Below are 18,360 nucleotides of genomic sequence, written 5' to 3'. Positions count from 1 at the left end.
CAGCAGTCGTTTTTTAGCTCTTCTTGGAAGCATAATTTCACCTAATACTAAACATGACATGTAGTTTAACTCATCACTTTTTTACATAAGGATCTGCTCACTGTTAAAGAATGAAGATGGGTAAAAGACCTCAGAGGTCTTTAATTAACCCCTTGATAATATGAAGTATGACAAAACAGCCGACACACTACACATAGAAGGAGAAAAGTAGGTACAAGTTATATTATTTAATATGGCCACCTATTGGCATCTTCTGACATATATAATATTAGAATATCTATTTCCATAAGAGATAGAGAGGTGGGCCAGCCAGATCTTCTATTTCCTTTCACTTTCTTCTGGAATGAAATAGACATTCAACACGTTTGCTGACCAACTGTCATTCCGTGTTGCACCAGCAGGAGTAAATTGGCCCCTTGGGTGTGTTCACACACTGCAACTATTAGCCATAACCTCAGTGAATTAATATGCTTACGTAACTTCTTGTGTTCAATATTATGACCCACTTTACTCCTGTAGCATAAAATTGATTCTTTGCAAATCTAAAAGGAATGCCCTTCAGACCAAAGTTGAAGAAAGGAAGGTTATTTTCTAAGATTGATCCTCCAAGCTCAAAGTCTCCAAAGAATATGGGTATTCTTTGCCCCATGTACTATGTCTAACTAGAATACATCTTGAAATATTCAAAATTTAGGATAGTCCAAGCTCTTTGGAGTTTTATAATATTTCACAAGAGAGAACAGAGTCATCTATAAGAAAAAGTCAACACAGATCAAGCCTGTTTTACAAACTAGAGTTCTGGGATAATAAAAAGGAGTGAGGAGTGTTGACAAGAGATTTATTTTTCAGAATATAAAACCTGAATATCTGATTCTCAGCAAAAACAATGCATAGGAAACTTTATAATTAATCAAATTCACAAAGAAGTAGAAATACATTTAATGACCTCTAAAAGTAAATATTTCAACATAGAAACTGGGTAACTGCAAAATAAATCACTTAAAGTTATTTTTATGAAGTTTTGGTCTATAATTTCTTATGTCTTATTAAATCAAAACCAAGAAAGACTATAGGAAGGTTACAATAAATTATGCATTTTGAACATAGCAAAATCTACTAGTCTAGGCTAAGTACACAATGGATGAATTATAATTTTTAAAAGCCAGAGGTATAAAATTAATTATCTCTTTTTTAAACAATGATCAGGAACTAATAAGCATTATTTCAAAGAATGAGTCTAAAATGAATTACAAACCCTTTTAAAAATGAAAATCTGGCGGGCGCGGTGGCTCACGCTTGTAATCCCAGCACTTTGGGAGGCTGAGGCGGGCGGATCACAAGGTCAGGAGATCGAGACCACGGTGAAACCCCGTCTCTACTAAAAATACAAAAAAATTAGCCGGGCGTGGTGGCGGGCGCCTGTAGTCCCAGCTACTCGGAGAGGCTGAGGCAGGAGAATGGCGTGAATCCTGGAGGCGGAGCTTGCAGTGAGCCGAGATTGCGCCACTGCACTCCAGCCTGGGTGACACAGCGAGACTGTCTCAAAAAAAAAAAAAAAAAAAAAAAAATGAAGATCTTCTGGGGATATATATTTCATAATCAATGCTGTGCTACTGGGATAGGTATTTTTCATATAATTTTAATGTAAGTAATTCAGTAAGTTGACCAACGTTCCAGTTTGCATGCAACTATCCCTTGTCCCAGGAAATCCCTCAGTCATGGGCAAAAAAGGATGATTGTTTACCTATAGTTAAAATCTATACCACAGAATCCCAACATGATCTCAACAATAGCTTTTATAAGACTCCATCAAAAATTTAAAAAGCCGAATATTTGATGCCTGCATCACTCTTATGGAAAATATGAGGGGTATACCTGTGATTGAATAATAGAACCAATTTGAATTGACAGGAGTTTAAGGTAAACTTCGAGAATAAGAGGAGAGATAATGCACGCTAAGAAAAATGAATTTCCACAGAAAGAAATATACTTTCCATCAGTGGTCATAAACTATACTTTAAACTGAAAAATGTCAGTCCCAAATTCTTTAGCATAAGACTCACTAGCCTTAATAATATGAAAAGAGCAATGAAAGCATAGAGATTTCCATAGAAATATCAGATTTTCCTGCATCATGTTGATTTATTGAAATGCTTAACAATGGACATGTAAAATATACTCTTGCCACAGGCTATTCCCTAAAGGGAATTACTGAGAGATCACGGTTATTCATTTTAAGTGAATTTGACAATAATAAACTGTTTAGTAGTTTTATGGTTAACATAGACAATAATTTCCAGAGAATTTTTGGACCCCCATCTAACAGGCATAGCCAACTTTTTGAGAAGTCTAAATAATGTTCAACTCCTTCAGTACCTGATGCCAGTGAATCTATTATTTTTCAGTTAGAAGCTTTTGTTGTATCTGCTTTTCATTTAAGCTCAGGAGAAAACATTTTGTTTTTGGAATTGTTTCATGGAAAAGGGCGTAGGTTGTCCCCTGGCCCATTCAGTACATTACCACAATCTAAGGGCTTTATTTCCTTTCCTTGATACAGTACTATATATTGCTGCCTAAAAATACTGACACGTGTCCTTGTCAATTGGCAATAAAAGCATCTCATCCTGCAGCGATGAAAGATAGATGTTTGAAAGAAAGCAATCTAATCTAATTTCACCACTAACACTTAAAGAGGGTCTAAATAAATTTGACAATACATCCAATATACATAGTACATTAACAGGGAGAATACTCAGTATCACAGGACACAGTTTATCCAAGTACTTTTCAAAATAAGAAGTTTATACCAGTGAAAGTAATGAATGCTTTCTTGTATAGAACCAAAGGGAAATCAGGGGTTGATGTGAAGGACACTTACTCAAACACTAGTCTGGTTTTGATTATTAATGTGGTGCTCATTCTAAGACAAACAGACATGGCAAAATTCAAAAAGGAAAATAAGGACTTACAAATTTGAATCCTGTTTTTCCCAGTTAGTCCAAGAGATTACTCATTACATGGTTTTTAACTATCTTTTTTTAGTACTTCTGGAGTTCTTTATATCCTCCTTTCAAATATTTGCTGAATGCATTTCCATATGGCTACCTGGTATACCCAAGGAAACAGACTAGCTCTGAGAGCTAAGCAAGGCTAAGCACAAAAAATTTATTGAGTTTCACATTTCCTTGTGTTCCAAAGAGAAGAGACACATGATTCAGCTTTATCACCTATGCATAATACAAAGTCTGTGCCAAGGCCTAACAATTGTGAAAAAATATGTGTTAAATACAGTCTACTGAATACTGTTTCATTCCAGTAGTAGCACAAATATCTTACATTATAGGTTTACCAAGTAGTGTAAATGTCTTATATCATATGTACACCATTTCATCTGATTATCACAAAATCCACTGAAATAAAAAATCATTCTCCTTATTTTGTAATTGAAGAAATAAGGTCCACAGCTCCTATAATAACATTTATTCCACCAAGCTATCTCTTTAATAAGAACAGCATATAATTATTAAGTGCCTACTATGCCATAGGCACTGTGACAGAGAGCTGGGAACACAGTGGTGAATAAGAAAACTTCAGACCCTGCCCTCAAGAGTTTTACTAATAATTATTGCTTAATAACTTGCATAGTATGTGGTAATTAAGTTCCTTGACTAGATAGAAAACTTACCAACTAGACTGAAAAATATAATGCCAGAAAATCATTAATATTAGAGACGTTTCAATACAACTACATGGAAATGAGTCAATAGTGAAATTAAGGCAGAAATCAAAAAATTTTTTAAAATAAATGAAAACAGAGACACAATATACCAAAAACTCTGGGATACAGCAAAGGCAATGTTAAGGAGAAAGTTTATAGCACTAAATGCCAACCCCAAGAAGTTGGAAAGATCTCAAATTGACATTCTAACATCAAACGTAGAACTAGAAAAACAAGAATAAACTAACCCCAAAGCTAGCAGAATGAAAGAAATAACTAAAATCAGAGCAGAGCTGAATGAAATCGAGACCCAAAAATCCACACAATCAATGAAACTAAACGTTGGTTCTTTGAAAGAATAAACAAAATCAATAGACTACCAGATAGACTGACAAAGAAAAAGAGAGAAGATCCAAATAAGCACAATCAGAAATCACAAAGATGACATTACAACCAATCCCAGAGAAATACAAAAGCTCCTCAGACTCTAACGAACACCTCTATGCACACAAACTAGAAAGTCTAGAGGAAATGAATAAATTCCTACATATACACAATCTCCCAAGATTGAATCAGGAAGAAGTTGAAACCCCAAACAGACTGAAATCGAGTTCCAAAACTGAATAAGCAATAAAAAACCTACCAATCGAAAAAAAAAAAAAAAAAAGCCCTGGACCAGACAGATTCACAGCCAAATTCTACCAGACACACAAAGAAAAACTGTTACCAATACTACTGAAAATATTCCCAGAAATTGAAGATGAGGGATTCCTCCTTAACTCATTCTATGAAGCCAGCATCACCTTGATACTAAAACCTGGCAAAGACACGATAATAAAAGAAAACTATAGACCAACATCCTTGATTAACATAGGCAAAAAAAAATCCTCAATGAAATAATAACAAAATCCAGCAGCACATCAAAAAGTTACTTTACCATGATCAAGTAGGCTTCATTCCTGGGGTGCAAGGCTGGTTCAACACATGCATATCAATAAATATGATTCATCACATGAACAGAATTAAAAACAAAAACTATATGATCATCTCAATAGATACAGAAAAAGCTTTTGGTAAAATCCAACATTGCTTCATGATTTAAAAAAACCCTCAAGAAACTAGGCATTAAAGGAATATACCTTAAAATAATAAGAGCCACCTATGACAAACCCACAACAAACACCATTCTGAATAAGTAAAAACCGGCAGCATTTCCTGAAACCTGGAAAAAGACAAGGATGTCTGCTCTCATCACACCTATTCAGCATAGTACTGGAAGTGCTAGCGAGAGAAACCAGGCAACAGAAAGAAATAAAAGGCATTTAGATAGGAAAAACAAGAGTCAAACTGTCTCTCTTGACTAATAATATGTTTCTATACTTAGAAAACCCTAAAGACTCTGCCAAAAGGCCTCTGGAACTGTTAAACAACTTCAGTAACATTTCAAGATACAAAATCAGTGTACAAAAATCAGTAGCATTTCCATACACCCATAATGTTCAAGTTGAGAGCCAAATCAAGAATGCAATCCCGTTTACAATAGCTTCCAAAAAAAATAAAATGCTGAGGAATATAGGTAGATAAGGAGGTGAAAGATCTCTATAAAGTGAATTATAAAACATTGCTGAAAGACATCATAGACGACACAAACAAACGGAAAAACATTCCACGCCCATGGATGGATTGGAAGAATCAATATTGCTAAAATGGTCATACTGCCAAAAACAATCTACAGATTTCTATCAAGCTATCAACATTATTTCTCACAGAACTAGACAAAATTATTCTAAAATTCATATAAACCAAAAAAAGAGCCTGAACAGCCAAAGTAACCCTAAACAAAAAGAACAAAGCTGGAGGCATCACATTACCTGACTTAAAATTATATATAAGGCTACAATAACCAAAATAGCATGGTATTGGTACAAAAACAGACACATAGATCAATGGAATAGAACAGAAAACACAGAAATAAAGCCACATGCCTACAACCAACTGATCTTTGACAAACTCTACAGAAAATAAGCAATGGGAAAATAACTCTCCATTCAGTAAGTGGTTCTGGGATAGCTGGCTAGTTATATGCAGAAGAATAAAACTGAACCCCTATATTTTGTCATATAATAAAATTAACTCAAGATGGATTACAGATTTAAATGTAAAACCTCAAACTTTAAGAATTCTAGAAGAAAAGCTATAAAACCCCACTCTGAACATCAGCCTTTGGACATAATTTATGACTAAGTCCTCAAAAGCAATTGCAACAATAAAAATAAAAATTGACAAGTGGGACCTAATTAAACTAAAGAGCTCTACACAGCAAAAGAAATTATCAACAGAGTGAACAGACAACCTACAGAAATAGAGAAAACATTCACAAACTGTGCATTCAACAAAGGCCTAATTTCCAACATCTATAAGGAACTTAAACAAATCAACAAGCAAAAAACAAATAACCCCATTAAAAATGGGCAAAAGACATGAACAGACGCTTCTTAAAAGAAGATACACAAGCAGCCAAGAAATATATGCGAAAATGCTCCACATCACTAATTATCAGAGAAATGCAAATCAAAATCACAATGAGACACCATTTCACATCAGTCAGAATGGCTAATATTAAAACGTCATAGAACAACAGATGATTGCAATGCTGTGGAAAAAAAGGGAACACTTATACTCTGTTGGTGGTAATATAAATTAGTTCAGCCACTGTGGAAAGCAGTTTGAAGATTTCTCAAAGAACTTAAAATGAATCAACCATTTGGGTCAGCAATCCCATTACTGGTTATATGTCCAAAAGAAAATAAATTGTTCCACTGAAAGGACACATCCACTCAAATGTTAATCACAGTACTATTCACAATAACAAAGACATGAAATCAACCCAGGCACCCATCAACAGTGGACTGAATAAAGAAAATGTGGTACACATACACCACGGAATACTATGGAGCCATAAAAAGAATGAAATCCTGTCCTTTGCAGCAACATGGATGCAGCTGGAGGCCATTATCCTAAGAGCAAATTAATGCAGGAAAATAATTTCTATGCAGTGAATTAACCCAGGAACAGAAAATCAAATACCATATGTTCTCACTTATAAGTGGGAGCTAAACAGTGGATTCTCGGGCATAAAGTTGGGAAGAATGGACACTGAGGACTACTAGAGCGGGGAGAGAGGGAGGAGGGCAAGGGATGAAAAACTGTTGGATACTATGCTCAGTACCTGAGTGACAGGTTCAATTGTACCCCAAACCTCAGCATCACACAATATACCCAGGTAACAAACCTGCAAATATACCCCCCAGGATCTAAAATAAAATTTGAAATTGTTTTTTTTTTTTTTTTTTTTTTTTTTTTGAGACGGAGTCTCGCTCTGTCGCCCAGGCTGGAGTGCAGTGGCGCAATCTCGGCTCACTGCAAGCTCCGCCTCCCGGGTTCATGCCATTCTCCTGCCTCAGCCTCTCCGAGTAGCTGGGACTACAGGCGCCCGCCACTACGCCCGGCTAATTTTTTTTTTGTATGTTTAGTAGAGACGGGGTTTCACCGTGGTCTCGATCTCCTGACCTCATGATCCGCCCGCCTCGGCCTCCCAAAGTGCTGGGATTACAAGCGTGAGCCACCGCGCCCGGCCTGAAATTGTTTTTTAAAAAGGATTACAGAGGTTTATTTATAAGTATAATTTCAAATGTATTTATAAGATTTGATTAATAATATGGCCCTATACAAACTAACACATTTTTACAAGACTCAGGGTCTTTAAAGGAGGTCTGAAGCATAACCGATGGCATAGTGCACTATTAAAGCTGCATATGACACTTTTAAGAGATTCACTATGCATACTGGAATGGCTGCAAGAAGGTTTAGATCGAGAAACTTGCTCAACTGTTTCCAAAACTTCTTACAGAATGGAAACCTTTATTCAATATAACACTTGTTAACTCTGAGAAATGCTAGTTAAGAAGACAGGTTTTAGAATTAGAAAGACAAAGCTCGAATCTCAATTCTGCCAGTGTCTTAGTTAAAGTAACATAATCTATTTGCAACACATTAACCCCAAAATTTCAGTGGCTTAACACAGTGTAAGTTTATCTCTCACTCATGGAAAGTCAATCAGTAGACTAAAGAAAGTGGGAAAGAAAAGGCAGCTCTGTTTTACACAGTCATTCATAAATTACATTGCAGAAGTCCAGCCATCTTCAACATGTGGTTCCCAGGATTGTCCTGGAAGTTGGTATCCAGCTGGCAGACTGTGAAAAAGAGTGGAGAAAAGCAATAATTTTTATAGGTCCAGTTATCCATCTATATTCCATTGTCCATAACTCGTTCTCATGCCAAACCTAACTGCAGGGGAAGTTGGAGAATGTAGACCAACTGTGACTAGCATGAAATAAAAACAGATTTTCTCAGTAATTAGCCATTATATGTCACAACTAGTGTCTAGATGAGTAACATAGAAGAAATTATTTAACCTCCTCAGTTGCCTTTCTGAAATATAGATATGATATTTCATTAGATTCAAACCACCATCATTTTTTTCTTCAACTTTTATTTTAAGTTCTGGGGTACATGTATGTGCAGGATGTACAAGTTTGTTTCATAGGTAAACGTGTGTCATGGTGGTTTGCTGCACAGATCAACCCATCACCTAGGTATTAAGGCCAGTATCCGTTAGCTATTCTTCCTGATGCTCTCCCTCCCCCCACCCTACCAACAGGCCCCAGTGTATGTTGGTCCCCCACCCATGTGTCCATCTGTTTTCATCGTTCAGCTCCCACTTATAAATGGGAATATTCAGTATTTGGTTTTCTGTTTCTGCGTTAGTCTGCTGAGGGTAACGGCTTCCAACTCCATCCATAACCCTGCAAAGAACATGATCTCGTGCTTTTTTATGGCTGCATAATATTCCATGGCAAATCACCACCGTGTTTAAACTGCACTATTACTTTATGTGCCACTAAGAAGGAAAGTCATGCTGCCAATTAAACTAGACACACATCAATTTCAAGAGACATCCTGACTTAGTGATGGTAAAGTACGTGGGAGGAGGGAATATGTGACAGGTTTTATGCAATATGGTAATAATATCTGTCCCCTTGGATTACTGGAGGACTAAATAATAAGTCATGTTGCAGGATCACCACAGGATCTAACTTATCAGCCAACTAAAAATATAGTGACACACCAGTCAAAACCATACAAAACCTATACAAAAACAAAGCTTGGTTTGGAAATACAGAGCAGGTATTGAGACATTCTCATAATTGGCAAGCTGAATCAAGACAGGTCAAACCCTGAGTGCCACCTACCCCCTTTCCTATCTTTTCTGTAACATCACTCCCTCTGGAACCACCAAGATTTGGAGAGCAGAAAGGAAATGGCTGACTATAGTAGACATCAGTTCTCCTTCTTAATGTTTGCTTCAGGGATGTTCCCTGGTATTGACATGGATCTTCCAATGACCTATTTGAATGGTGACAAGCACCTCTGCTTGATTATGCCATATTTATACTTAGAGACAGAGCAAAGCAATGATCAAGAGAGGTTGCCTCTCAAATCAAATTACCTGGATTTGAATGATTGGACCTCCAGATTACCTAATTTACCTAAGTCTCTCATCCGTAAGATGAGAATAATGATAGTGCCCATCCCTAGGTGCTGTTGTAAGGGTTAAAAGAAAAACTATGTGAAGTCCTTAGAACCACAGATGATTTACAGTAAGTGTTTAATAAGCATAGCAATTGTTAGGACCAACGCGTCCTGCCCTACTTGCCTGTGGCTTTGGTTCCATGATTGTGAGCCACTGCCCAGCAGGAACCACACAGGCTTACCAGGAGCCACAGAAAACTGAATCTCCTCCACATCCTTCCCTGTTTTTTCTCCTTAAACACTACTCTTCCCCCTAAGTGTTACTATTTCTCAGCAGTACTGGATCCACCATTAGTAGGAGAGAGATCCTCTGTTTCTGCATTTTTGTCTCACTGGCATCATAAAACTCATGACAATATTGTCTCCTTAGCCCAAAGTAAAGACGTTGAAAATAACTTTTTTTTTTTTTTTTTTTTTTGAGACAAGGTCTCTCTCTATCACCCAGGCCAGAGTGCAGTGGCTCAATCTCAGCTCACCACAATCTCTACCTCCTGGGCTCAAGTGATCCTCCCACCTCAGCCTCCCAGCGAGCTGGGACCACAGGCATGTGCCACCATGCCCAGCTAATTTTTTCTATTTTTTTGTAGAGACGGGGTACGCCATGTTGCCCAGGCTGGTCTGGAACCCCTGGACTCAGTGATTCACCCACCTCAGCCTCCTAGAGTGCTACAAAATAACCATTAAGTAAAAATAATGAAAAATAAGAAAAATATCCCAGAGATGGTGGATCAGGCACTAGAATATTTGTTTTTATTTTTGTTTCTCATTTTAAAATCATTACTGACACCATTTATAAACCAAGGAGATACAGATAAAGATAGAGATATAGAGATAGACATAGATATATAGATATGGACACATAGATACAGATAATGTTATGTAAGGTTCTAAGTAGTCATTCAACTTAAAAATACTATAACCACGGATTTACATGTACTTTCTATATGTATAGAGCAATAACTGTCTAGTGATCAGTGGATGGAATTTAGCAGGAACACATGGGAATGTATTTCTACTACTGACCAACATCAACAGATGCATCATTTCACAGGATACGAAAAGGTTAGCAAAACTAGGTCTGAGTTTCCTGGGAAAACAAATTCTGCCCTATAATCACTGACAATATGAATTAGAAATTTACTAATTAGTTTATCGGTGCTTTCCTTAGTAATTAACCTCTAAATGAACCAGCCCACCTATGAATCCACTGAAGGTGCAAATCCTGCTTCAGGTAAAGGGAAATACCACCTGAAGGCAGGAGATCATTGCTAATTCATATTCATTTTAATGGGCTAGCATTTAGTCTCATCCGGCACAACCAACATAATGCTGCAAATAGGCAGTTACATCCCCAAATGAGCTATCTGGATACCTTTTCTCCATAGAGCACATTCACAAAATACTTCACTACTAGTGAACCTACCGCCGAAAAAGTATTTCTTTAAAACAGGGTACTGTTCTATTACAAACATTCTATCTCAATTTTTCTGATGATTAAAGGGGATTTTAATTATACAATCAATGGGAAAATAGATAGAAACCATCTGGACATTCCTCTGTTTTCTGCCAAAGAATTTTCTTTTGTTTTACATATCAATGACTTAAGCTAACAACAGAATTTCAGTGCCAGTCATTTGTCCTTGGCAGAGCTGGATCTTTTTTATGTTATGAAAGATCTTTTAAATTTACTGATTAAGAGTCAAATTATCCCACATGGCCAGATAATTAACCTCAACATTTTCCTACACATAAAACTAAGAACAAAGAGTATTTTTTAATTACTTGATCTTTAAAGCATACAAACTTTGAATCCTTTTGTGCTTTAATGTTTTTACTAATCAGGGTGGTCAAAACTCAAAAACACTTTCTCTTTTTTAGGCACTGATGGAAAATGCTTAACCAATAAGGTACTGAAAAAATACTATTGGTTTGCAACAAAATAAAAGAATGGAGAAGGAGATGGCACTTTTTAAAAACGAAGAAAGCCTTCCAGAAGCTATATTGCTATAATATTAGGAGGCCAGTCTGTATGAATTAAACCTTTTGGAAACTTTAGTAGAGAAGGATCCATGAGAATGACTGTCCACGAATAAAGCTCAGAGTGTGTGGAGCAAGGGTGAACTACCTAAGAAAGCAAAATCAAATATTAAGACAAATACTGAGGGTCAGAAACAAATCTTCACTTCTACTATTTGTCCTAGAATGGAAGGAAAGAGTGGTATATTAGTCATGTACTTTGCCCAGTGCTTTACCACATTTCTCTGTTGAACATCATGACTTTGACTTTGAGCGGTGAATTTTGTTTCTTAAATCCATACTTTTTAAGGAAATAAAAAACATAGGAAAATCACCTACTGTGAAGGCAAGGAAGCAATATGATTTTTTCAACATTCTTTAGAAGTATCCTTATAATAAGCAAGATTTGTCAATGTGACAGATTACCATAGAAAATCAGTAGCTTCCAGGATGTGGAAATTTAGTGGCTGAAAAAAAACTAATGAATTACATTACTATTTACAATAGGGGAAGAAGTGACTCATATGGAAATTTGATTCACAGTAATATATTTTAGAGATAATATGTGGGACTGACACACAAAAATTTTTCAGAAATATCTTAAAGATTTCAGTGGAAGTAAGGAAAGAACTGGAAATTGGTTTAAATTCATTAAACTGCCAACAACTCTGTAGGATACAGAGAAAGAATTCGACCAAGAAACATTTGCCTCTTTTGGCACTTCTAAAAGAAAAGAAGAAGACAAAGAAGGAGGAAGAGGAGGAAGAGGAAGGAGGAAAGAAAAGGAGAGGAAGAAGAAGAAGGAGGAGGAAGAGGAGGAGGAGAAGAAGAAGAAGGAGAAGAAGGAGAAGGAGAAGAAGAAGAGGAAGAACAAGAAGAAATGTCATCAGTTTGGGGTGGGAACTATTGTCAAAACTCACAGGGGAAAAAAATCAAACAGGGAAGATGCTTGTTATCTGTTACTAAGTTGACATCACTTTGTTATCCTCATTAAAACAAAAAACAAAAAATCTCTTCCCAATTTACTGTAATCAAATGAGCCTCTTTGATTGTGTTCTTGCTTTTAAGAATTACCAAGTCACTAGAAAATGTTAAGAGGGGATAGAACTTGATGACCCATTATGTGGAGTCCTGAAAAACTGATCCCCATCTGAAGATATATTTTTATTATATTGTAAGGACTTTTAATAAAGAGTTTCAAAATGAAATTAGCAAGCTGCCTATGAACATGATGGAATTATTTTGTCTTCACCTTTATAGATCCTTGATGATTGCCAGATTTTAAGTTGTGTAATTCCCTGCAAATTAAACACAATATATTAAAGGGATAATATAGATATTTTAAAATAAAATAAACACATTTCCAAAAAGCTCTGTAGTATGGCATATTTTAGAGATATCTACTGAAGGAAAACTAGAAATAGCAACATTAGAAACTATAAGAAGAATAGATTTGGTGGAGGCAGTGAAGAGATGTAAGCATATGTGCAGAGGTACATAAACTGCTTTGCCTTCCACACCTGGTCCTGGACCTTGTCAGTTTGGGCAAGTTACTCTATAAACTTCACTTTCCTCCTATTTCTTAGACTTGTTTTAAGGGTTAAATAAGATTATGTATGTGACATACCTACCACAGTGCCAGGTACACAATAAACCCTCAGCAAATGTGAATCCTCAGTCCCCTACATTGAAGGACTGGGGTAAGAGAAGGAAGAAACAAAATGAAGAGACAGTTGAGTATGCAAATGGATAATTTTAGCTAGCTACATCTAGGACAATAACGATTTGGAGGATGCTGAGTTGTGCTGTCCAGCGCCCACTTCACTCCCACAGACACCAACAGTGTTGCCTACTAACAGCTCACAGCTGAATCCCTTTCAGGGAATGGCCCTTGGCAAAATGAGGGTGTCTCTATCAAAGTTGTGTCCCTTCCCCAGAGACAGCTGCAATTCAGGACACTTCTGAAATGCAAATTCCAGCTTCGGAATGACCTGTGGGATCAACTGAGACTCATATTGCAAATGCATCCCAGGTCATCTTCTCCCACCATCCACCCCACTTCCCTCGTCCTTTACAGGTGTTCCTGAGAGCACCCCCAGTAAACGTGCTGCACCATAATTCCCATCTCACAGTCTGTTTCCCTGGACAAAAGATAATACTGGGGGCAGAAGAGGGGAAGGAATTAATTTAACTGTGAGAAGCAGGGTTTTTTCTAGATTACATGTAATTAGTATTATAATTATACTAGGCTGTTTGTTTGGATAGTTTTTCTTTTCAGAGATTATTTGACAGATTAAAAAAGACTGAGTGATTTGCCTAATGTCACAGAGCCAACGACTGCAAAGCTGAGATTTCAGTCGAAGGCTATTGAACCTGGGCTTCCTCCACTACATTATACTGTCTCCCAACCATGTCACTTTAAAGCAGAGACATGTCAAACACAGTAGGAAGAAGGGTAAAAGGCACAGTGGCTCTGGCTGACTTCCCAATCACCCATTTCAACTTTGGTTAATACAGCTCAGCCTCCATTTTCACTTTCTTGGGGCCTGAAGTTTTGAGTTTTTCTTCAAGGCTGTTGTTTCTCAATCTCATAATCTCAAGTATTTTAGCATCTGGATTTTCTTTATCTGTGTTTCCTTCTTTTTGTCTAAACATCCTATTTTAAAGGAAGGCAATATTTTATAATTAAATGAATAAATAAATAAAAGGGCATGCACCTTAGAGGTCTAAAGACTGAATTTTAATCCCAGCCCTGCAATTTACTTGCCCTATGGTCTCAGACGAATTGTTTATCCTCTTGCAATTATTCATCTCTGAGGTGGAGTAACAATAGCCATCTCATGTGGTTGTCGTGAGGTTCACATGAGATAACCTACTTATGAAGCACAAAACACAATAAGTATTCCATCATGCTCAACTATACATCCTCATTCTTTTTTTTAATAGAAAGCTCCCTAATGATACCACTCACCCAACTCCACTGTCATCAAATCAAATTGTAGTAAGTGAATAATTTGCCTGTCCCCAACCTATGTCATATCACCTTTACATACATATTTATTTGAATTCACGATACACATATATATTACAATAGCAATCCTTAGTTTCTCCCGGTCTTTATCATCATGCCTCTTATGTGGTCCTGGATGTAACATAAAAGCCATCTTAAATAGTTACAACACAGGAGTCCACACTCTCCTGGGAAGATGAGGGCTTTCCATTTCCTTTTCACTTATCTCTGATACTCAGAACAAAGGAGCCTACCATACCCAGGGAATCTGACACTTTAGAGAAACAGAAATTATCCCTGCATGGAAAATCAGTCTGGATTCCCCTGAATATTTTAAATCTCATATTGAGATTTAAATCCATAAACTCTGATTTCTGGCAAGGATCACACCCCTCATTTCACAATCACCATGTAAGAAAATGTTTGCCCCATTTTGTTTCAGACTTTGAATTATAATACCTGTAATTTATTTAATACTAAGTGCAAGACTTGCCACTAAGTGTTTTATATGCATGGTGTTATTCAATCCTCATGAGAACCCTAGTTAAGTATTATAAAAATTTGTATTTTATTTAAAAAGGATAAAAAAGGAAAATAGTATCACAAAAAATGTCCTTCCCCCTGATCTTAGCAGCGATGAAAAGCTGAGACCTCCTCAGTTGTCTGCTTAACCAAATTAGACAGAAAGCTGAAGGACGTCAGAACCAGAAGGAACCACCAGTAAGAATAAGCTTGTAAGAAGAGGGTGTTGGGGGCTGATGGCTTTTCATGTTTATATACATCAGCCTACATCTGTAGTTCACAACTATCTGTTAAATAGGACTGATATTATTATAGAGATATTTTCTAGGAAAGAAACTGAATTTCCTAAAACCCTAGTTTCTTTTTTTTAAGTAGAAGAAAATAGAACTATATATTTAGTCAAGTGGGATGTTTGGTTTAGTTAAGAAAAAAAATTCAAGACAAAGCAAAGGCAAGAAGCTAATTTAGAGTGATACAGCAATAAGCTCACGATGCCCAGAAAGGCAGCCAAAGTCTTGAAACCAGATAGCCTGCCCAGTCCACTAAGCTTCATCATTTTAAATAAATTTGTACTACTGGGATATTATTTCTCTCTCTCTCTGTCTCTCTCTCTATATACTTCTTACTTGTATTGACTGGATTTTTCCTGGGTTAAATGAAGTTACTTACTCGAATTGGTCATCCCTATTTACTAAAAGCCAGACAATTTGTATGTTTTACTAAGTATGATATTATACAGCAAATTATAAACAAGTGAAACTAATTTAACTGAAGAAAATGAGATATTGCATACTTTGGTAATTTAATGAAATTAACAGTTGTTCATTCTCACTTTCTCTCTCAACCCAATGCATTGCCACTGAGGCCACTTTTCCCAGTCACTTTGCAAACAATTGTTGGGCACTTTGCACATGCAGTAAGCTTAGCGTCTGTCGGTGATGTAAGGAAGACAAGAACCTCTTTAGCCCCTATTTCAGGAGGCTTAGAGAACCCCAGCATCCTTCCACTGGTGGAAAGTTATAATAAAAAGCTAGTCTCCTCCTCCATGTCCTTACACAGTTGGTGGGCTTCCACATAGTAGCATAAAGATCGTGATGGATTTATCATCTTAGGTAAATAAGGAATTCACATGAAGTCCCACATTTTCCCTGGAGATCCCTCTACTTCACAGCCCACAGTTAGAAGGAAGTCGTCCCCACATGGCTCGAAAGTTACAGGGACAATTCTGGAGACTCTTAAACTAGCAGTTTAGTAACACAGAACTGGCACTGTGGCATTGCACCTCTGTCCCTGAGTTCTATCACATAAGATGAGAATCTTGAATTTTCTTAACTAAAACAGCGTCCAAGGGGATAGTGATCTGGCTGGGACATCAGCCACCCACATTGGGCACAAAGACTATCTTAGAGGTGCTGCCATTTTGGTTGTAGTCTCTTTCTTATCTGTGATCACTCTTTCCCACACTTCTTTCTCAGTCTAACCCAAAAAAGACAACATGAGCCCATTAGAAAGGGATATACTTTAAGTTACTGTTCTGCCATGCTGAAAATTTTGTATTATATCACATTCCGTCAACCTGTTCCCTTTATAATGAACACCATGAATTTTCAGCATAAAGCCACAGTACTGTTGGTTGTCTGCATTTATAGACTACAACGTAATCACTAGAGAGAAGATTACTGTACCACTCGAGGATCAAGTACATACCCTTAGACTTACTAACATGATTTTGTAAATATATGAGCTAGTCAGCAAAAGATATTTTCTATCCAAGTATTTTTTAGTATTTACTATATGTATGACATGGCGATTTTTTTAAGTGTATGGGCTTGCTGTTTTGTGTCTGTTCTTTACTTTCTCCATCTTAGACACACAACCTCAGAATGAACCTAGATCAGAGTCTGCGAATTTTTCCTGTAAAGGGTCAGACAGTAAGTATTTTAGGCTTTGAGGACCACACAGTCTTTGCCCCAACTACTCACTCTGCCCTTGCAATGTGAAAGCAACCTTAGACAACATGTAAACAAATGAGCATGGCTGTGCCACAGTAAAACTTTATGTACTAAAACAGGTGACAGGCCAGATTTGGCCCATGGGCCATAGTTTGCTGCCCCTTGACAAAAACTGAAGGGTTAATGAGGGCAGGAAACTATCTGTTCTTGCACCTCTTGCACCTATCATACAAAGAATATTCAAATGTGTTAACTAAATCAATAAAAATAAATTTCAAAAAACAAAACTGTTCTGTATCAATCATAATAGCAACTGCATAATATTCTATATCTGTCAGTGTGGTATAAAGTAGCTTGTCATTAGAGAAGCATTTGCTGAATAACTGAAACTCAGCTTCATACCAAAGATCAAAGTCTATTTTTTATTCTTAATTTATCTACTGGGTTATCTTTGGGGAATTTATTCTTGTTTCAAAACATCACTAAAAGATGCATTAAACTTAGGCTGTGGCCCTGCATATATTTACTCCTTTTAAACGTGCTCAAGTAGAAACAGGCATGTTTAAAAGCTCTTTCTTATGCGCGTGTTCCCACTCACATGTTGTTTTAATTTTTCAGTTTCATCAGGGCAGGTAAGCTGCCGTCTGGTTGACTCTTGACAGCTCTCAGTGGTTTTAGCAGAAACTTCAGCAGTTGATTTTTTTTTTAATGAAGGCAGCCAATGTTTTGACAAAACATTGTCAAACAAAACAAAATACCCCTCTATCCCTAGAGAAATTATTGAGTCTTTAGAACTTGTTTTCTGACCAAGTATTCCCAGAAAGGATTCATAATTTTTCTTCCCTTTCAAGAATTCTCCCCTTTTTCAGTCAACTGTCACAACTGATAGCTTACTGGCAAAAAAGGGAGTTTTTAACTTTCAGTACAAAATAAACAACATGGCACTGAAAACAAACCTTCTGAAATGATAAGCATAATACTTTTGTAAAGGCATTTTCACATCTACTGTTACTAAAAATATGTCCAGATGCCAAAATAAAGGAAATCAAAATTATGATCACCCAAAATAAATGATTTTTTTTCTGGTGCAATATAGAAGTGTTGGTTCTAAAGATTTATAATAAAAATTTATCATAACCAGGGGCCTATATTTCTTAACCAAAAAAAAAAAAAAAACTTCCATTTTCAGGGCATAAAAATTTACCTGACTTCCACCCCTTTTTCTACTGTACATTTTAACATCTTTAGTTCAAAAATCTTTATCCAGAGGCTTTATACATAGGGAAATGAGCAGTACTCAGAAAAAAAAAAAGGTGGGGGGGGGGAGGGCGAAAGAAAGGAAGAAAAAGATTGTATCTATTGTATCCTACATTCAACCCCAGATATGTCTGGCTATTAGAATCATCTGGTCAGTTTTTGAGAATACAGACAACTAGACCCCATGACAGGATCAGGCTGGAGAATGTGTTGGTTTTGACTGGGGTGCTCTC

The sequence above is a fragment of the Nomascus leucogenys genome, chromosome 10 (genome assembly GCF_006542625.1).
Source record: "Nomascus leucogenys isolate Asia chromosome 10, Asia_NLE_v1, whole genome shotgun sequence".
NCBI classification, from domain to species: domain Eukaryota; kingdom Metazoa; phylum Chordata; class Mammalia; order Primates; family Hylobatidae; genus Nomascus; species Nomascus leucogenys.
This window is presented reverse-complemented; position numbering follows the sequence as displayed.